General features: G+C 35.5%; 1 non-coding gene across 1 annotated transcript; it reads right to left on the bottom strand.

Annotated features, from left to right (window-relative positions):
* Nucleotides 1-5,007: 5,007 nt before the first annotated feature.
* Nucleotides 5,008-5,080, bottom strand: TRNAP-AGG. The gene has a single exon. It is a non-coding gene; the product is annotated as a tRNA-Pro (tRNA).
* Nucleotides 5,081-23,424: the final 18,344 nt, after the last annotated feature.

Raw genomic sequence — 23,424 nt, 5'->3', positions numbered from 1 at the left:
ATCTGTACCAGGCACCATGCTAGGAACTGTTGACTTAACATTTAAACATGTCTTCAAGTAGTGCTTGGGATGGGATGGTCGAGCAATCAGCCAAATAAACAATACATACAGCAAGAGATATTGGATGTGTTTAAAGATGCACAAGTATTTCGATCAAATAAAAATACAACAATAGCCAGTTCAATATTAAATATGTACTCTAGTATATAAATTGAGTGCCTCTCTGTGAATGGAGTTAAAGAGAAAAATGGAATTTTTCCACACTTCAAAACAATGACCTTTGAGTTGGACTTTTGAGTTTGAAGGATGAATAGAGTTTGACCCTGTAGATGAAGGACTATAAGATGCTGGAAAAAAGAAACAACTTGCGTAAAGTGAAGAGGCAGGGAGGGAAGAGAAGGTTGAGAAATGATTAAGCCAAAAATGGTTAACATTTTCAGCCTATGGTTACGTTAAAAAAATGGAAGATACAACTTTTAGAGAACATTCAGATGTTATTGTATGGGCTATAAAGTAAATAAAAGATAAATACCTTCATTATCTTTTGACACATTAATGATATCTCTATTAGAATTTATTAGAAGATACTTACTAACAAAAACTGTTTCCTTGTTTTGCTGAATAAGAAACTGATGATATAAAATAAGTATCACTTTGATTTTCATGTATCCATATCTAAAGGAACTGCCTTAACTACTGAGAGCATATTATTTTTGGTTTCTAATACAATTATTTGTCTAAGTTTAGTTATATAGGTATTTTTATTAGAATTCACACAGAACTGGAATGTGATAAAGTAATACATGGCATTTGTTTTTGTAAATACATTTATAGAAAAACACTGATAGAGCAATAATGTGCTTTAAATACCAACATGCATCTTTAGCAGAAATAGCCTAAAAAATGCTTTTGCTTTAAATATTCAGAATCCTAAACAGTGCCATTGCCATTATGCTAATTTGTTAGGTAACACTATTTATATTTAGTTTGTTACTTAATTTGTATATATTTTAATTAAAATATTATATCCATGCCCATATTTGTTTCAGAACGTCAGCTTTCATTACTTCATTATAAAATGAGTTTAAAGTGGAAAGAATGAGAAAATAGAAATCACAGTAGGAAAAAGTAAAGCCAAAAATAAGGCTAAAATTATTAAACATAATGATTTCTTGTATACTAAATTCAAGTTCACAGATTTATCCTTTGAAAGGAAAATCAAAAAGGGTACCATTATTAGTTAAATAATTCAAAATGATGTGAGATTAAAAGCAATGATAACAGCAACAAAAACAAAGTTTCTCAGGAGAAATATATTATTTCTGGTAACAATATATGACTGGATTTTTCTCAGAGTTGTCTGTAAAGAAAATACTGAATATCCCATTTATATTAACCCCTAAATTAAGCAACTTCAAAATTTTATAGAAAGAATTCCATTGGTGGTCAATAAATTGTGATCTAAATATTCAATAGTGTCCTGAACTGGCTTGATATAAGGGCATGCATTATAAAACAAAGTAAAGAGAATGAATTATATTCCTTTTGTGCAATCTTCCCTAAAAATTATTACTGTCAACTGAAATTTTGATAAATAATAACAGGTCATAAAGCTTAAAGGCATTCAAAAATTTGGGGAACTTAGCTGTACTCTTTTCTAAGTTCATTAATTCTGATTTACTTTTCTTTTTTATTGAAGTATAGTTGACTTACAATATTATATTAGTTTCAGGGTACAACATAGTAATTCAATATTTTTATAGGTTACACTCTATGTAAAATTATAAAATATTGGCTACATTTCCACTGTACCTCTTAATCCCCTTCACCTATCTTCCCCTTTCCCCACCCCTCTCCCTTCTAATAACCATTACTTCATTCTCTGTATCTGTGATTCTGTTTCTGTTTTATTTGTTCATTTATTTTAATTTCAAATATAACTGAAAACAGACAATATTTGTATTTCTCTGTCAGAGATACACATTTATTTTAATTTTTTTTAATTGAAGTATAGTTGATTTATAATATTACATTAGTTTTAGATGTACAGCATAATGGTATATTTTTACTATGGATTAACATGGCCACCCCAACTCTCAGGCTTCTTTTCCAAAATTTCTTCCCATTATTCTCCCACTTGGCTCCAGCCACACTGTCTTCTTGGTTTTCCCCCAAACAGGTCAAAATCACTCTTACTCTAGAGCACTTATACTTAGCATTATCTCTATTTGGAATGATTCTGAACAAAATATCTGGGTAGCTTGCTTGCTTCCTCACTTCATTCAGGGCTCTGCTTACATGTCATTCCATCTGACAGGCTTTCTATAACAATTTTTCTTAAATAAGCATCCTCAATCTATCACTTATCACTCATCCTGCCTTATTCATCATCACAATGCTGATTATCACTGACATAAAATTTAGTAATTGTCTGTTTGCCTCACTAAAACATAAGCTCTATGAGAGTTTTACACATATTTTGTAGATTTCTGCTTCCCCAGTAACTAGATCAATGCCCACCCAATGAATGTTGGTTATATAAGTGAATCAATAACGCATCAGTGATATATGATAGATGTTCAAAAATGCTATTAATACCCCCAGCCAAATACTCCAGTACCTATATACAAACTAAATATTTAATACTACGTGGACAGCTTATTATATTCAAAACCAGAGTACTCACATTGCCTAGATAATTTAAGGCAAACATGTTTCCAATACCTCTTAGTACTTGGATACAAAATATTCTAAAGTTCTGAGGTCATAAACATAAGTAAAGCACACACTCCTGTGTTCAAGGAATTCACAGTCTAAGGAAATGGATGAGAGTATGTGCCTGTATATTCCAAACTGTGTAAAAGATCATTTCAGACAGCAGTGCTTTTGAGATCTGAGACCATGATTTGTTTCATAACAAATTTCCTTGCTAAGTCTAGTATCAACCCCCCCCCCCCTTCCCTGTTGCACTTTATTTGTTGGCATCCTTCTTCTCTTTTATTCTGGGGCCTCCGCCTAACCATGATCTCCCACAGGGGCTATTTTCTCTGCCAAGTTATCTCCCTGTATAAAGTAAATTAAAATTCTTATTCCATGCCTACCAAACCAGTGATCTCTGCCTACTTACAGCCAGAGTTTTTCAAATGTGAAATAAATAGGTTGTTGCTCTGAACACTTGAATGTGGGTATTTTTGCTCTCAGTCCTTGTTATTAGGCCAAATCTTTCAAAGTACACTTTGGAAATAAAACAAAACGTAGGCAACATTTTACTTTAAAATCCATCAGAGTCATGTGTTTACACTGAAACAAGTATAAAACTATCTAGTTTCTACTCCAACTCACCCACCTCTAAAGGTAACACTTATTATAATGCAAATTGCCACTGCTGAAATACATCTTTTCATCTTTATACAATGAAACTCACTAAGTATTCGTTTTGTAAAATGCAGTATCTCTGGCCAGTCATTTAGGTAGTACCAATGCTAGGCTACGAACACTGCTATATTTACTGTAATTGAATTTCTCTAGGATGGCAAGCTGTTAGGACTATTAAGTGCCCAATCAGAAACTTCCCATATGTCTCAATTAAAATGTGGCAGCTACACAGGATAAACATGCATTCCTCTAAGCCATGTGTAACACTAAGATTTTGCTGTCAGATGAATCATTTTTAAACAATCTCTTTATGAAAAATACATATCTATGTGTTTTATTCTCCCCAAATTTTCATAATTTTATCTTACTTATCCTCCTGAAGGAAAGCCAATTCAAGACTAGTTGGGCCAGAGCCTTATCTTTAATCAATTGTTTTTAGTGAGTTTTAAACATTCTATATTTTGGAATACAGTTAAATTATCATCATAACTCATTACAGTACTGTCAAATACGTATAAGATTAAAATTGTAAGTAATATTTATCTGATAATGCTTAGGGTTGGTTTTGTTGCTTTAAGGAGCAAAGCAAATGCACCATGTGCACCAAATGTATTTTTCAGTGTTTGCTTTTAGGATTTTTAAAATCATTTATTTTTCCACCAGTCTTGAATCTTCATTCTTATTTATTTTCTAATGAAAGAGAATTTTCTGCTGACCAGAGACTGATTTTATACAGATTGAATGTAAGTGTGAATGCAGGTGTCTCTGTGTGTGCACATTCTCAGTTTTTGGTTTGTTTTTAGGTTTTTACTATTTCTAATTAACAAATAGATCTATTTACTGTGTTTAATGTGTGTACATGGAAACATGTATACAAATATTCAAAAGCTGCATGTAAAGTGAGTCATAACAGATTTTTCTGACATTAAATTTACCTAAGAATTGCTTATACTCTTTTTGCAAATGAAATGACACTCACATTTAGAGATGCGGTTGTTACAATACAATAAAAATACATTAAAATAAAATTCACAACCTTAGTGGTCTCAATATTAGAAATGAGTTTTTGCTACTTCATTTGTGCAGGAACTAAGAAAATAGGCATTTGGAGTCACTTGATGGGAGTGCGTCCACAGGGGCGTATTTTTGTTCAGTCTTCAGATTCGTCTTGCAGAATTTAATTATAAATAACCCTAACCTAATGCATATTTAATCTGGGAAGTACTTGGCATGTGGTTGTACTTTTAAAATTCCAGGAACCTCAAAGTTACAAGAATATCAAAATATTTGTGTGGGAGAGTTTCTTGGTTCTGTAGAAGCATTTCCTCATTTAGAAGTTTTACCCTCATTAGTCAGAAGTGCCTTTTGGTCTATTATATAATCTGAGAGAAAAAAAGTCTCATATCTATGATGGCATTTATTGCAGTTTTTCAATGCTATGCTTTTTATTCTTTTACAGTATTTTTTTTTTCTCAAGTTAATCTTGAACTCAGAAAAATGTACATTTGGTCAGGGATTATCCTGTTGTGTGTGTGTTTTTGGTTTTATTTGGTTGGTTGGTTTGTTTCTGTTTTGTCTTTTGGGGGGGGTCAGGTAACTAGGTTTATGTATTTCCTTTTTTTTTTTTTTTAATGGAGGTATTGGGGATTGAACCCAGGACCTCATGCATCCTAAGCATGCACTCTACCACTTGAGCTACACCCTCTCCCCTGGGCTTAGTCTGTTTTGAAAATGAATGTATGCCTTCCCAAACAGTTCCTCTGACCACTACACTGTTTTTTCCAACATTGTTCAAAATCACAGTTTATTCATTTTCCCTTTATTTGTTTACTGGTACTTAATTTTAAATGTTTAGATATATTTTGTACTTTTATGTTAAAAATATATTGTGTGCATGCTGTGTAGTATTTCTGGATGTTAACTAAATAAATATCTTCATGTTCTTTGCCTACTCCTTCTTCTTTTTTAATGTAAGTGAGCTGAAACTCTCAAAGTTGGGACACTTTATAGTGTCCCAGTGAGTCTTAAGAAAAGTTAGGAAATATGTTCTACTCATACATGTGACCCTAACTATATAATATTGAGACAATCACATCACTCTTTAGATCTAGTTTTTTTTTGCAAAACAAATCTAAGTGACTTGATAGTGTTAAGTTCTTTCCTTCTGAAATGACATGATTAGTTTTGGGTCAAGAACTATGCGACATCATTTAACCATGAATAAAATTTTCAGAGATACACAGCAATATTAATTCCTTTGAAGCGTATAACTGATTCCCTAGACTTTTCACTCTTTCATTCTTGATTCAAATACATATTATCAGCAATCTTTCATTTTCCCTTTATGTCTCCATATGTTGGAAAAATACTTTAAAATTCAATGCACTCCCAGTAGCAAATTGGCTGTCAGGATTTCACAGAAGAAACAGAAGCCACGTTAGTTATTTCCCATGAATGGAATTCAATAGAGGAGACTTTAAAGTACTGGAAGTGCAAACAAAGGAAGTCAGAGTCACTGTAACCAAGCTGCACTTCACTGCTGCTTCTGCTGCTACCCTGACTACAGCAGCTCTGCCTCCAGATGCCCTCAGGGCTGAAATGCTGACTCTGGATGCCTTAAACACTCAATTCTTGTGCCTTGTCACTTGCTGAAACAGCAGCAAGGGGCGCCCCTGCTACACATTTGCTTTCTGTAAGTAAACAAGTGAATCTATCCACTCATTTCCAGAAAATTGACTGCAACATAGACCAAGAAACAGAGTTTTCATACGTCCTATCTTTTCTAAATAGCAAAAAAATGGAATGATGAAAGCTAATGTATCTACTACACCGTTATATCTAACAAGATTGTCAAATAAATGGATGTCTTAGGTGGACTTTTTATTTCACATATATTGCTAATTTGCTTGAAAACCCCAGCAGGCATCTTTAAAAAAAAAAAAAAAGATCTGAAAGAGACTAGCTCTGGGAAAAGACAGCCTTAGTGAATAGATTAAAATATCAAGCTTAAAAAAGAAATACACACACACACACACACACACACACGAATTTTACAGATCAGTGTGCTTTTCAGATGATTGGCAGGCAGTGATTTTAAGCTCAAGTGTAATATTTTATAGTTATCCACAAAACTCTAGTGGCTGGATGCAGCTCAGAATTTAGTACTTAGAGCTTGTATCAATAGAAATGTCACTGAAAGGATTTTTGCTGGATCTTACTTTAACTCATCTAATATGATTAGAATTTGAAAGGGAAGATTTGTAATTTTCTCAACTAGATTGGTTATTTATAGGGTTTTTTTTTTTTTAAACACACACACAAAAAGCCTTAAACGTAATCTGAATAATCAGATGGGCATTATGTTTTGGGTTTTGGAACTGGGAGCATAGCCAATTGGGGTGGAATTTTAATAGCTGCTTTGCTACTTTTACTATTTACTTTAAGCAAATTTTTCATAAAAAGAGCTGGATTGACAGTCTCAGAGATCAAAGTCCTCTTTTTATCAACTGAACAGATACAGCACAGGGAGGAAAAATTTCCCATCTGCCCAAACCACTGCTCTGGAGATTTTACCTATAAAGGATGAGAGGATTTTTCAAGCTCTTTGCCTTTGTCTTTCTCTTGAGAGGGTTCCCCATGCAGTGGCACTTACACAGGCAAAAATGTTTTTTGAATTAATACTCCTACACAGATTTCATTTGCTTTAGGCATTCTTTTCACTCCTACTTAACATATCATATTTGGAAATTATTTTAGAATCGACTGTCTATTTTAAACTTAATAATATGTTTGTAAGCTTGTATTTCCCTTTTGGTAATTAATAAGTTGAGTTAAGAACATTAAGTTATGTCTCTAAAATCATAAGGTCAATTAATAGTAGTGCTCGAGTAAATATTCATAGATTCTGATCATATAATGCAACAGTAAGCAAGAGAACTGGCAATGGATTTGTAGGATATTATCATGTTTATACACCACATTTAATCTGCTCATCAAAACTGCTATAATAAGAGTCCAACTGAAGGTGAATCAGAAAAGAAACTGACATTCAAAAGATCTAAGGAACCATGTTATGTATTTTACATATACTATGTTGCATTATGTAACAAACATGAAATGTCTTTGTGATTTTTTAAGAAGCACATTTCTGAAATTAGAATGCGTTTTGCTATTGATGACTTGTTGCAATTAATCAGCCACATTTACTCTTTTTCAGTGGAGTAAAGCATCACTTACAATACATGGTGTTTTGGATGGGATTAAATACAAGGGCTATCACTACCTTCACTTTATAGACAAGGAAAATGCAGATTAGAGGGAGAAAGTAAGCTTTTTCAAGTAATTTTTGCAAGTTGATAAATCATGTGGCCTGAATCTGAATCTAGATTAATCTAATTCTGATTATACAAGTATACAAGTACACAGAATACTGTATATGACAAAAAAGACAAAATAGAATTGGAGACAGTCAAAAGATGTTTAATTACCTTGCTAACATGCAGCAGATAAAGCTGCCTGAGACCAGGCAAAAAGACTGATTTTTTTTTAAGTTTGAAATATGCTCAAAATCTCCATAATCATTAAGCGGTAGGTATGTACTATACACACACACACACACACACACACACACGAGATTTGCTCCTTTAATCAAGGTATATTGGAGTAAGAGTCAGGAGCTTGCCATTTAAAACCTGGCACTGATCATTTCAGGACAAAAGCTCAGAATATCATTTTTCACATTTATAATATACAGAGAAATAGCTGTCTTAAAAACAGTTTAGAGATGATGGGGATATTCTTTGTTATGCCTTCTGTACTTGTCAGAGTACGTCTGTGTAATTTAAAAGATACAATACTGCAAATGCTGCTTTTACAATAAGGGAGGATGAATGATAGCACAGGAGATACAAGGCATTCTAAATTCTCCACAACAAAAATCAAACTAAATATTATTTCTACTCTAAGGAAGAATACTGGAAGAGGTAGTGCACTGAGTCCAATAATGCAAAGACTGAATTCTGGGACCACCCATATTTTATTCTTTGTGAAACTCTTTGATTTATGCTGTCCCCATCAGAAGGTCATTGTCTTCATGAAGACAGGGACACTGCCAGTTGTTTTATCCCCATTGTGACTCTATAATTCCCACTGTTACTCTAGCTCCTAGCAGAATGCCTGTCATAGTTGTTACTCAGTTTTAACTATCACATGGATTAATTAATTCAGAAAGATAATTTTGAAACTCTAGTATTATGCATATAAAGAGAAGGGGATAGCTCAGTGGTAAAGCGCATGCTTAGCATGCAGGAGGTCCTCGGTTCAATCCCCAGTATCTCAATTAAAATACATAAATAAAATAAAAGTGAAGCCTCTCCCAGGTTTTAAAATAGCAGGTACAAATATTTTGCAGCATATTCTGAAACAGTCAGCCCATTTGGGCAGTTCTGTTAGATGACAGAGCCTTCAGTGTGAAAATCTCAGTGGCACTGACCATACCTAAGTGGTCAATACCTAAGGTTTAAAGGTGGAATAAATTGCATTGAGATAAATGCCTATCTCAAAAAAAGTTTCTACTCATCTAATACTCATTTAACACCTAAAGAGCGTGACAAGCACTTTGCAAGGTTTTGATACAGCATATACACACATACACAACACACACACACACTCCCCCCAAAAATGAAATTTACAGTCTAATAGGGGACACAGATGATTTAAATAAACCCTCTGTCACTTCACTTTTCTTCCTATTTGTGGATTTAGGGAACCAAAGTGCAGCATCCCACCTGCTGCTTCTGTTTTTCCAGCAGCCAAGGAACCATTTACAGTGGGATGGGGTAGGGTTGGCCGTGAAGAGTGCAGAGCTGGGATGGTGGAGGGAGCTAGTGGGAGGCACTGGGGTACCTAGAAGCTCCGAGACACATAAGACTGCTGGGCGTGACGGACGGAGATCCCTTTTAGCTGGTGACCGGGAATGCCCAGGCAGCACTGAGGCTGGTACTTGGACGCTCGCTCCCTTTCCAGAATTATGAGAGCTTGCCCACAGCCAGCGGGGATGCCAGGTGGCCACTTCCCCAAAAGGCCCACCCATCCTTGTCCTGTTTAGGTCTAAGAGCCCGGAACGGACAGAAGGGTACATCTCCTCCTTACCTTCCACTGAGGCCCAGTCCCATCGCCAGAGGCTGGCCCAGGCAGGGCTGCGGCGACTGGGGCTGTCACTATGTGAGTTCTGAGCCCTTGGTAGTAGAGGGTTTTTAGCCGTACCTGGGGCAGCAGCGGCATGGGGTCGGTGGGGTGGCTCATGCTCCAGGGAGAATGAGAGGCTGAGGCCCACAGTCCGGAGTCCTCCAGAGATGGGGTCGGGAAGGTGGGAGGGATGCAGACAGACAGAGCCAAGGTGGGAAGGCCCAGCCCTGGGCCAGGGGCTCAGAGCTGGCGGCGGTTCGCCTCCTCCTAGGGGACCCCGCACCGAAAGTCCACACTGCGTCAGCTGCTCTGCCTCCGCTGCCGGGCGTCGGCTGCGGTAAAAGTAGCGAATGAGCGGGGCTTTCTCTTGCTCCAGTTCGGGCGGCCGCGGCGTGAAGAGCCGGGGGCATCCTGGAAGCCGTCTTGGAAGCCGTCCTGGAAGCCGTCCTGCGCAGGAAGCGCTTCCGGCAGCCGGAGGAAGCCGGTGAGGCATGGTCTTCCTGGAGCTTCGCGTTCTTCTGTCAGGTGGTGGTGCAACCTGCGTGTCTAATATGGGGAAACTGACCCTACAAGAAAACCAGGTAATGCTTTTGCTTAAACAAACAAACAAACAAATTATTATATCGTTTCTGTGGGTCAGGAGACCATTTTCAGATTAGCGGGGTCCTCTGCTCAGGGTGGAGGAAAGGCGCCGGGTGGAGAGGTGATTGCATCTAAGGCCCAGGGTTCTCTTCCAAGCACAGTCAGGATGTTGACAGAATTCAGAATTAATTTGCGATGATATGACTGAGATTCCTGTTTCCTTGCCAGCCGCTGTCTGGAGACCTCTCGCAGCTCCTGGACGTCACCCTCAGCGGTGCTGGCTACGTAGCCGCTTCTCTCCGCAGCCCGGAACGTGGCTGTTGCTCTTCCCGGGCCTGCAGGCGAGCTGCTGCTGCTGCTTCTCGACCTGATTAAGTTGGCCCCACTCCATGTTATCTCCTTTTTCATTAACTCAAAGTCAGCTGATAAGGGACCTTAATTATATCTGCAAAATCCCTTTTTATGTATAATGGAGCATGATCATGGGAGTGATGGCCGTCTTATAATTCTGTTTACTATAGGTTAAGTGGAAGCAAGCATGGTAATGAGGGCCATAATCAGTTATTTAAATAATGGCATTAACATAGTAACACTAACACAGGTGGTGCTAATAGAATACCTGTTTAAGATTTCATTTGTGCATGTGTTTCACGTAATGCTTTTTTGAGACATGTTTGCGCACCCCCACCCAGTAATTTTAAACATATACTTAAAAGGATACATTCCTGAAAGATTCTGAAAGATATTTTCACTGTATCTGGAATTCTGGGTTGACAGATTGATTTTCTTCTAGTTCTCAAAAATTAGTGTGCCATTTCTTTCTGACCTCCACTGGTTCTTATGAATAATACTGTATTTCTAATAATTTTTTCCTTTACGATGGTATTTTTCACTCGATGCTTTTCAGATTTTTTTTTTACTTTTAGTTTTTAGAAGTTTAATTATAATGTCTATTAGTGTGGATTTCTTTGGTTTTACCCAGTTTAAGTTTCATTCAGCTTGTTAGACCTGTGGGTTTATGTCTCCGGCTGCATTTGGGAAGTTTTCAACCACTGAATGCTTTTTCAGCCCTGCAGGTTTTCTCCTCTCCTTCTTGGGCCCTGAAAACATAAAGTTAGATATTTTGTTGCATTTCCAAAGGTCCCTAAGGCTTTGCTCATTTTTTTTTTCTTTTAAAAAAAATACTTATTTTTTAATATATTTTTATTGAAGTATAGTCAGTTTACAATGTCATGTCACAAAAAGACAACCCACTACTCAGCCTATTTTTTTTTTTTCCTTTGAGTTTGTTTGCTTTCTGTTTTCAAATTGGATAATATCTATTATTCAGTCTTCCAGTTACTGATTTCTTTCCTCTGTCTCCTCCATTCTGGTGTTGAATGCACCCACTGAGCTTTTGTTGCATTTTTGAGTTTTGAAGTTTTCATTTGGTTCTGCTTTATATCTTCCTTTTCTTTGATGAGACTCTCTATACCTTTGCAGAGGCTTTCTATTTTTTGTTTGTTTGTTTGTTTCCATTTTGTTTGTAATTGCTAGCTGAAGCATTCTTACCATAACTGTTAAAAATCTAATTTTGAATTGGACTTAGTTTTTAAATTAGATTTAACACCTGTGTCATCTTGATGTTGGCATCTGTTGATTGCTTTTCTGATTTAAATTGAGATTTTCCTGGTTCTTGTTAAGAGGAGAGATTTTTCAGATGAAACCAAGCTACTTTATATTTTATCTGAGGCTCTGGAGCTTATTTAAGTCTTTTGTTTTAGCTGGCTTTCTTTGACATCCCTCAGATAGGGGAGAGAGGGATGGCACCTCATTACTGCCAGATAAAAGTTGAAGTCTAGGTTTTCTACTCAGCCTTTGTTGACATCTGAAATGAGGGGAGGGGATTCCTGATCAATGCTGAGGAGAAGACTGGAAGTCCAGGCTACCATTATGGTTCTCCACTGACACTTCTATGAGCAAGCTGATTGTAAGTCATCAGGGTTGAAACTGCTAACACCCTTCTTGGCCTTTTATCACATCATCCATGCAGGGATATTTGCATGACTTGCTTCAGGCTCCAGAGAGTGGAAATCTAGGCTCTGCCCTCAGCCTTTGCTAGGGTGATGCATGTGGGGCCAAGTTTTTTTCTGTTTAATGGGGATGGGTTAGACTGGTTGTTGTCTACATGTTTTCTGTTTTCTTAGCCTGCCCATTTGTTTGTCTTTACCTAGAGAGAGCAGGCTTTTGTTGGCTTTTAATGTCTGTGCTCATTGGCATTTCTAGATTGCTGGCTTCTTCAGCTCCTAGTTTTGCATATATGAGGCAAAAAGAAATCCACCAAAGTTTGTGATCATGTAGTTTCTCAGGTCCCAAGTTCCCTTGATGATCTGCCTTATTTTTCTGTTATTGTGTTGAATAAGATTTTTATTTTGCTTTGTTTTGTTTTGGTATAATTCCTATTGTTTTTAGTTGTACTTAGCAGGAGGAGTGGTGAAAATTACACTCCATTCCCAGAAGTGGAGGCTGCTATTATGATTATGATGATGTTGATGATGATTTTCTGGTTTTGCTCTCTTATTTAATGTTTTTTAAATTATTCCCCCATCTGATGAAATACTTGTGATGCTCTGAGGGGAATTTTTTTTCCTATTTCTTGACTGTATTTTTAACTTAATTTCTTATCTACAGTTTCTTTGACCTTTGGTGGAATTAAAGTACTTTGAAATTGAATATCAAATGCAGAAAAAATCAGGTGACTTTTCTGGTCCATTTTTCTAGATTACTGATTAAACAACTTGATAGGTCAGAATATATTTCTACTATATACCTTCAAAACTCTTATGTGCTATTTTATTTTATATGCTACCTTTCTTCTAGTTTTGAGAGATTTTTTTAACTTGTATTTTAAATACTTTAAACTATTTGGTACTTTGTTTTCATAATGATCTCTTACATTTTTTAATTTGCTAAATTAGAAAATTTTCCTACTGTGTTTTGTTTGTAAGTAATAGGCAGTGTGCTATCATAGAAGAAGCACTGCCATGAGTTAGGAGGACCAAGTTCTGATTCCAATTATGCCATGAGTTTAAATCTTAATATCTGTCATGAACAAATCTTCACACCTTATCTATTCTCTAGCATCTTTACCTTTGAAAACGATGTGTCTAGACTCAATGACCACTAAAATGATATGAAGGTCCAAGATTCTACACTTTTATAAATCAATCATTGTCATTGTCTCTGGTCTATTTATTTAACCTTATGAGTATACTCAACTTTTGACAGGAAAACCTTCAGACAGTAAGGAAACTTGATCTAAAATGACAGCAAAATGACAAAGCAAAATTGTTTTAGAAGCCTAAGAAGTTCTGCTTTAGCTTTATTTCTGAATCATATGAAAAAAAAAGAAAGAATCAGAGATCTATTAACTCCAACAATTCTTGTAGAATGTTTCTGTCTGCTTTTGTCAGGTTTGTAGTCAGTTTTCATTGTGGATTTTCCTTTGACATATATTTTTTGTAAGTATTACTTTAAATACTTCTATTATTCTGGAAGAGCAGCTATTTAAGTAGTTGTGTTTGAACTATTGTGTTTTTACAACTTTCGATATGCGGTGGATATGTGGTTCTTCCAAACCAGCTTATGTTTTCATCACTGCCAGGTGCAATAATGAATCAATCTGTTTGCAACCCCAGTTATCAGATTCCCCTCTTAGGTTTTAGCCATGCCCAAATATTTTTATTCTAATTTTTATTCTAATTTTCCTTTTCTTCTCTGATGTGGTGATAGATATCTAAGAATAGTCAATTTGTTATCCGATCTTGTATACTTTGTTGTCTAGAATAATTATGTTTGTTTTTGAAGAGAATATATCTTACTGTTTATCACAAATTTAAAAAAAATAAAATTAGCTTTAGTAAAAGCAATATATTTCTATGATTTCATGTCATTAGATCATGTTTATGAACCTTTGGCCACTACTTCTTGTTCCTTCATATCTTATAATATGCAAAAAATGCAAACTCATCTTTAATTTACTGGGCAATATTGATGGATATAACTTTTATTTATACATATGCTTTCTATGCAAGTTCTGTGTAATTGAATTATTTTTTAATTTAACAAAGAAACTCAATGAAATTTTATTTTTTTAAATTTAACACATACTTATTCCATACATACTTTGTTCCAAGCTTTAAACCAGATGCTGTGGACACATTCAATGTAGGCATCATAAGTTGCAAAGAGTAAACACAGAACACCTAAATTAACTGGATGTCTCTCAGGAAGAGAACAGGAGAGCCTCCCAGGCAGAGGTAAAATATAAGTTAATACTTGAAGCGTAAATTGGAATTATCCAAACAGGGAAAATAGGAGAGCAGGTGGTGAGTTCGCAAATGTCACTTTCTTCCTCTGTAGCAACACTTTCCAAGAGCATGGGTATCAGAAGTTTAGAGGAGTTACTCTCCCCTTACTGCACTTCCCCAGACCACAGTTTCATCACGTGTTCCTAATAACTCTTCTGTCTATAAAATACTTCACATGAGGTATGCACATCTCCCCTCTACCCTCTATGTTACTTATTATCCACTTATCATGAAGACACTGTTTTATATATTTTGGAACACCTAAGTGCTAGTCAGCTGGCAATTAATTATTCTGCCTTCTGTCCTATCATCACTCTTAGGACTTTAAAGATGAATGGTTCTCAAACTAGCCTTACTAATCTCCATTTTCAATTATAAATCTGATTTAAGAAATAATTGGTTTCCTTGTCATTTGACTCCATTAACAATGGCACGTGTATAATGCTTTCATGATTTCCTGTGATCTCTCCTCTTGACTTGCCTCCATTCCCAGGCTTCAGACAATCAGCGATGTGATCATAGGCATCCTAGATGAAGGAATCTTCCCTGTTGCACATCTGAGATAGCTCAGTCCCAAGAACTTATATGCTAACGATAATGAAATTTCTGTTGAAGATATCAGAGAGAATCTGGAGATAAATACAAAATAAGTCCTTAGAAAGTATACTGTAGATCTGTATTAAAGAAAGGAAATGTTATCAGCAGGACTAAAAGAGAAGTCCCGGATAAATATAAGTGCTACCATGAGGTGTTGATAAATTAACATATAGTGAAAAAAACTGAATGCTGTTATCTTAGAGAACCAAGAAGAATTTGAAGTATTAGCATGAAACAAAACTGAGGTGTCCTTGATTCATAGTCAGTTAAATTTAGGACCATGATATAGGAATGCTAGGTGGGCAAACATTTTAGGTTTGGGTAAATCACTCGATTTTCTGAGTATCTATTTTTTTCTTTTTTCCTACCCGTCATATCAATCTCATGGTTTGATAACTTATGGAATAATTGTTATTCATTTTCTTAATACTGCTCCAGGTTGGCTTGGTAGTTCTAGAAAAATCCATGAATGACAATTGAATCTCCTCCAAATTCATTCTCTCTAACCCCAACTATAGTTTTCTTTTCTTTTCTAATTTTCCACTCATTTTACTTTCAGCTCACTCACAATTCCTTTTTCTGGGGAAAAAAATATAAACAACTGTTTTCTTCTCATGTATTTCAAATATCTTATTTTTTTTGTTTGTTTTATACAATATTTCTTCATTTCCTCTATCTTTAAAGATGACATAGAAATTTTTCTCTCTTTCATTAGATTTGCCTTCTCAACCAAGCCATGATACATGGGTATCTCTCAAGGTTTCCATTATCCTTATTTTTTTCTTTATAATATTCTATAACATCTGTGCATACTGATGGATGGCTATTCACCTCTAAATATATATAAATATATTTATCTGAATATATGTAAATAAATATATCTAAAATATGTACAAAATTCTACATTTTAAGGTTTTATCTTACCTTGATTTACAAATTCTTTTTCCAGTATGTTCCTGGGTATCTCCACATGGACAGCCTGCTATTACTTAAAGCTAAAAAATGTATAACACTAAAGATTTAAATTTTCCTCCCCAAACCTGTTCTGTCTCCCATATATCCTATGTGAGGTTAACGACATCAGTATCTTCCCAAAGAGTTCAGATTATACTCAACTCATCTTTTTCCATTAATACTATGACTTTCAAACTTGAGTGAGCATCAGACTTGTGTGGATGGTAGACTCAATCTTTAAAACAAAGTGCTGGACTCCACCTTTAGACATCTGATTTAATAGGTTTGTGGCTATGCTCAAGAATAAACATTTTCAAAAAGTGATATTGATGCCACTGGTATAAGAATCATATTTTGAGAATCACTACTTTCACCTCTTTATGTAAATAGTCATTTTGATGTTGTTAATTTTGCTAATGACATTTTTGTATCTCTCTACTACCTATAAAATATACTTGAAATTAAATAGTATGGATATTAAAACCTTTGGTGATCAGGTTATAGTTACATTTACATTCCTCTCAAATACCATACCAAGGCACCACCATCGAAACATATTTGACCCTTCAACAGGTGAATAATTCTTTCAAACGTGTTCTTTTGTTTACTTAATCTCTTTTTTTTGTAGAAATTCTCTAAATATGATTTAAAACAAAGAAACAGAAAACAAAAACCACATACGTAAGTGCTGCAACTACCCTGAATTTCAACTGTCAATTTCCGTTTATATTTTGGGCATTTCTACCTGGATGTCATGTCCGCAGCTCATACTTTGCAAAACTGCCAACGTTAAGAATATCAGCCATAATTTATTCATTCTTTCTTTTCTCTTGGAGTACCAACCCATTGTTTTAATACATGTTTATTATTAACTTTAGGACATTTATAAATGTCTGTTGAATTGAAAAAAGAATAGATACTTCTTCCATGCAGCTGTGCCACGTCAACTTCTACATTAAGTTCTGTGCCAACTGAAGACTGTCGCTAGCCATCTGGCTCTGCAGAGCTTAGTTGTCAGTACAGCTGCTGACCTTAAACAGACTCTGAAAGGAGTTCAGGGCAGAGATCAGGAATGAGACACGCTGTTCTCTAGGCAAACTGGCAGAACGCGTCTTCACATAGATATTTTTAGGAGATATTTTTTTATGAACCTGTATTCTTGCTTCTTGCCATACTTAGAAAAGCACTAAAACCATTAACTAAGATATCCATTCCTCATAACTAGCAGCAACATTCTAATGAAATGTGAGCTTGGTCATACATACCTCCTTCGCCAAAATCGCACATACACTGACCACCTCCCTTACCTCTTTGGAGCAGTTTCTCAGAGATATCTTGTGAGGCTGTTTCCTGGGCTATAGTCCTTAGTAAGACACTGAATAAACTCAATTCACAGCTTTCATATGGTGGATTTTTTTTTTTTTTCAGTCAACAACTGTATATTACCCTGTGTTTCCTAGATGATTAAAAGGGTTGTTTCTCTTGTTTGTCTGAGAAACTCTGTGTATATCTGTTAATCATCATTTAAAGGAGTGAATGACCCCCTCAGTCTTTTACAGGTCTTTTTTTAATAGTTTCTACTTATTATTAATATTTAATGTTCATGTTTAAACAGGAAGGTATTTTCTTCTATAAACAGGGTAAAAACAAACATGTATACATGTTGTCCTCATCACACAAACACGAACTCCTCTAAAGCATGGGACTGTAGGAGACATTCTGTATATCCCCAGAGCACATGGTTACACACCAAGAAATCTAGTCCATGAATACAAGTTGCTCTGCAGAACAAAAGCACTGATCTTACACTAATTAGCAGTATGTTCTCCAGGAAGGAGACCACTCTTCAAAGGTTTAATACATAGTAAATGTAGAGGAGCTACTCATACTTTGGTCTCAAAGAAAGGTCCGTTTCCAGGTGCAAGCACCGTTCGTTTTTTTTTTTTTTTACCCCCCAACAGTTTCTTCTCAAGTTACTGATACTGATGATGGTTTCATCTTCAATTTTGTGCTCCAGAATGGACATGGTCTTAATTTTTTTCTTTTAATTGTCCTTTGTTAGAAGGAAAAACAGGGAACATTTTCATGTTCTTTTCCTACTGGAATGGTTCTTTTGAGAGCTTTTCCTAGCTCTTTGTTTTGGATTCTGACTTCTGTCAGTTTCTCTGTAGCTGCTTTTCAGTAAGCTGCCTCATTTGTAGGACCTTGTAAATGTCAATGACATCAACTCCATGAACGCCTTTGAACTCCCTCAGAAACTCCTTTCCTATAGTTGATTCTTAAGCTAACATTCCATTGATCTGTTTTTCCCTTTCTTTTACATTCCATCCTCTACTAGTCACTACCTGTTTACCCACTCAGCTACTAACTCCCATTCACTTTAAACTCCTTTTTATTGGGACTCATGCAGACTCTGCCACGCTCTCATGCTGTCTTTCAGTAGCTGGCCTCTCAGAGCTTTAGACTATTGATCATTCGGCAGGTGAGAAATTAGGCTGAAATTCCTCTGCTTCACTTCTGCAGTTATTCATGTTAGGCTTCAACTCAGCATTTCCAAACGTGTTTTACTTTATAGAAACTATTATCTACATTAGTTGATGGATTATTTATTAGTAACTAATATACTCAAGAAGGAGTGTAAGAACTCAAGGGACCTTGAATATATCAGTGTATAACTTAAAGATGAGGAAACTGAGATTCAGAAATGTTAAGTGATTGGAAGCAGATTTAAGTGGTAAATTAATAAAAATCTAGGGGAAAAAAAATCTGATTTTCTAACTCCTGATTTAGAGTTTTCCAGTGTACTATAATTAACTTATCAATATATATATTTATTACTAGCCAGCGTTACTTTATCATATAGGCATTTAAAGCTTTTATATCTATACTACTGAACAGTCATTGTTCAAGTAGAAAATTGCTTTCCTCAAATTTTGGTATTCTTTCTCCTAATAGTAGTCCTGTGAGATAATGGAAACTAGACGTTCATTCTTAAATGGTATATCAAAACCAGATACTGTGAATAGTGGTTTACTAATAGTTGCTCATGGTCATCTGAACTATTTTTCTTTTAATTTCATCTTTTCTTTCTTTGTGAACTGGAAAAGTCACTGATAATGTCCCTAAAATAGCACAAATGTTTTATTTTACAGTCATTTTCACAATTTTCCTATATTGCTTAGAAAGATCTTCTCAATCTTAAGCTCCTGGGCTTGAGAAATTAGTTCTAGAAGTTGCCTAGTAGTGAAAGACTAATAATTTAAAAAAACATTAAAATTGTGCTATATGGGTTCCAGTTGGTTTTTCAGAACCTGAAGTCCCCATCTCGTTGGATTCATTTAACTTTTACCTTAAAGATCTAAGCCAGCCTCAATTTCTAACACCAATACTGATTTAAAGAGAGAGAGAAAAAAGTGAGATTGTTAGTAGGTGCATTTTCTACTATAAAACATTGATTTCAGGACCATTTTACTACAGACCTTTTTCGTTTATTCTAAACTCAATTCCCTATTGGTTCCCCAGGACTGATAAATACCTCCCTGTAACTATTTCCTTTTCATGATTATTTGCCTCTCCATATCTCTAGGACTTACTCTCTGAATCAGTCTAGCCAATTTGTTAAGAATTCAAATCACACCCTTTCGCTTCAGCTACCCCTAAGATTACCACTTTCTAGTTTGTATTTGGAATATTTCTGTGTGAGGAATTTCATAATCTATTCCTTCCGGTGGAACTCTACAAAGGTATTGGCCTCGTAGGGTTCTCTCCAGGAATAGACTTCCTACTAGCATATTTGATAGGAACAACTTCCAAGTTTCAAATACTAGTACTTTTAATTTCCCCTATCCCTTTGAACTTAAATGTAAATGAAATTGAGCAATAACAGATTTCTCATAAAAATGTTCCATGTAGTCTTAAATTGTGTATTTTACTAAATGTTATTTTTAAACTTTATTCTTCTTTTTTGTGGCCAACCTGGTATTAGATGGATTAGAAATACAATTTAAAAAATTTTAGTCTGCTTTAAAGTTTAAATTGATCCACTCAGATCTCCTAAATATCACCTATGTTGTTTATATATCTATAGTTGCATTTATTAATACCACTGTTAGAATAGTATTTTTGTAGATGTAGGCCTTCCCCTTCATCAGGGAGAAATAGTTAAAGAATCATGACTAATGAATTTGCAAGTCACAGTTGTAATTTCAATTAAAAATTTTGGTTTGGCATCAATTATGAACATAAATATTTGGAAAGGTACAAGTTATAGTTTAGTCTCTGTTTTGTTCTTTTTTTAAAGAACAAAATTTGTACAGAGATTTGTACAAAAATGAGTAAGACACCAAGTGCCCTCATGTATATATAAGCAGTGAATTTTCCTCAGAATGCTTGTACCAGCATCATCACTGTCATCTGGGAACTGGTTAGAAATGCACATTTTCTGGCCCCACCCCAGACCTAGTGAATTAAAATCTCTTACTAGGGCCCCACACTCTGTTTTAACAAGTCTTCCAGGTGATTTCTTAGGCAGTACCATTTGAGAACCACAGTCTTAAATAATAAATCAGCTTTCAGTGAGAAAGTAAGCTATTCTCAAAGAGTAAGAATCAATGGATACCTCATTTAGAATGTAAAACAAAGTGATAGAAAAAAAATAAAATAAAATCAGAGGGAAAAATGAGTTTATCTTCATTTTTCATGCAAAATCCTTTAGAAATGTGAAAATGTGTTTAGTTTTTCAGAATGAACTAATAATTGTCATAAAATGTATGATGGGAATTTAAATTTTGGAACTCACATGATAGTCTATGCTTGTATACCGTGACATCAGTCACTGGGTCAGGTTATGCATAATTATCAATGGCCAGTTTTACTATTCATTTGTAAATACACAAATTTTAAAAATCGTGGGAAGAATATTTAGCAATTGGCTTCTCAATGAAGAATTTGAAATGCAATTTATTTTCTTGGCTTTGTTAGCAATGCATATATTAGCCCTGCTCTAATAAAACTCACATTTTCTCTGCCTGCTTACTGAGTGAGCTGTTCAAAAGGCAAAGATCAAGAGCTTTGCTTAGTAAACAAGAATCAACAAACTTATAGCAGGTGTTGCTAGCCTGATACTCAAGTTTCACAGGGAAACGATTTAGAAACGTTAGTGAAAGCAAGAGTGTGGACATTATATGTTTAAATTTTTTTTATCTTTTGTGACTATTTTTTTAAAAAGTCATAGACTTTTGAGGATAATTTTTATAATTTGTCCTTGATCTTATAACTTTTATAAAACTACCTGTCTAATTTAGGTCTGGTATTATCTTACTAGTACTGTGAAACCCACCGATGTGTTTCATTCACTGCCTTCTCATAGGAGTCATTAAAAACATTTATTAGAGTTGACCGTCAAATTGACCAAAGCCTCCTTTAGCAATGGAAGAGATTACAGTGTGGGGCACACTAGTATAGAAGTCTAATTTTTTTTATTCAGTAAACATATATTGGCCACTTCTTATAAGAAAGAGCATTGTTCTCAATGTGTGGTTCCCAAAAGGGCAGCATCAGCATCACTTGGAGACTTAGTAGAAATGATAACCCACAGGTGTGCAACTCCAGACCTACTGAATTGAAAATTCTGAGGTTGGCGCAGCATTCTGTGTTAAAATCACCTCCAGATGATTCCAGTAAATGTTCAAGTTTTAGAACCACTGTCCCAGAGCTAAGCATTCTATTAGGTACCAAGTATACCCAGATAGAAAGATAGGAGGGATGAGAGAAAGGGAGAGGCAGAGAGAAAGGATGAAAGATGGATGGATGGATAACAATTCTATTCTTGCTTTCAGTTTAGTCGCAATCTGGGAAAGGAGACAATTAGATTGGCAATAAATGTAGATTAATAAGTTTCAAGAAGGATCCATAACCAGGTTCGCTGAGAATACTGTGGGACTGGTGGACAACATAGAGCTAGCAGAGAAAGCTATACTTGAGTGAACGCTTGTGAAGGAGACTGCTAAGTGCATTTCGAGTAAGGCCCTATCTCTAACGTCATACACGTCATACACATACCTGTCTCTTCTTTTTTTGCCTCTGGTTTAGATATCTTTTTTTTCATATTTGGTTTGGTAAATAAACTATGCTTTCTGATCACTTAGTACCGGAAGCAGTGTTTGTCAGTATTAGGAGGCTAAGAAATAGAATCAAAGGCAATCAGGTGGATATTTCTATGGTTCGAAAGCATTAATTGATAAATCAATTCAAATTTGGTTTCAAGGAATTCTTTTTTAATTGCAGATATTAATGATAATTTTGCTTTATCAAATAAGAAAAGAGAGGCGTGGAAAGATGGTCTGGTTTCCTCTAGTTGTTAGGGCAACTGAGACGTGAGACTTAATACACATTCTTTCACCGTGATCTTTAGGTTCTTCCCCTTACCCACTTATTTTTTTTTCCTGCACAACTAAAAATAAGCCCAAATTCATGAAATTTTGACCAATGATGGGGAGTTTATTCTCTGTTTCATAAGAAGGCAGTAAAAAGAAAACATTGCACACAGAAACATTTTCAAAGGAAACATAAAACAAGAATAAAATAATGTATCATTAAATAGATATAGAAATAACATAATAATTCATACAGCTCAACATGTTCAGGCTTTCTGTTCTCTCTCCTACTCTGTTTCACTTGAAATTAACCCTACCTTAGTATACAGACAGATACCTGGCGCTTTGATTCTGTAGTGTAGGTTTTCTACCACCAAGCAAGCCAGCCTGTCACGCACTGCAGCTAGCCTTGCCGTACAGCTTTCCTTAGATCTGTTTTATATCTTTAGAAAGGATGCTGTGTGTGCTGCACTGTGTAACAGAAGGCAGTTTGTAATTTGGTGTGAAGTATACCCATTAGGGAATGTGGGGACCTTGGTTCACATCCCAGTTCTGTGTTAACTACTCGTGAGACCTCTGGATACTCTGTCCTCCCTGTCTCTCAATCTGTAAATTAGAAAGGCTGCACCAAATAGCCTACCAATTCCTTTCCAACTCAGTTTTTTTTTTTTTTAACAAATACGATAGCAAGCTTAGCTAGTCTGATATTTTGTTATAAAAAATACTGTTTTTCTCCTAACGGTGCACTCTGGATGCAGGAGAGTGATTACTGGTAGTCAAATGTGGCATGCTGTTTCCATGTTGTATCCAGTCATGCTAAATAACAAAGTTAATTTTAACTTAAATAAATACTGTGTTTGTTTTTCATGACCGGAAACTAGTGCTAGCTTTCTCAGTATTCGCACGAGCACCCTGATATTAAGACCTGCTGCTGTGCTGAGTTTGGACTAGTCAATTTCTGCAGAAAGGGAGACATCCAAGTAAAGGGGGAACATGACTAAAATAAA

This window comes from Camelus ferus, chromosome 14 (assembly GCF_009834535.1).
Source record: "Camelus ferus isolate YT-003-E chromosome 14, BCGSAC_Cfer_1.0, whole genome shotgun sequence".
In the NCBI taxonomy this organism is placed as follows: Eukaryota; Metazoa; Chordata; class Mammalia; order Artiodactyla; family Camelidae; genus Camelus; species Camelus ferus.
The sequence above is the reverse complement of the archived record's forward strand: the minus strand, read 5'-3'. Positions and strand labels throughout refer to the sequence as shown.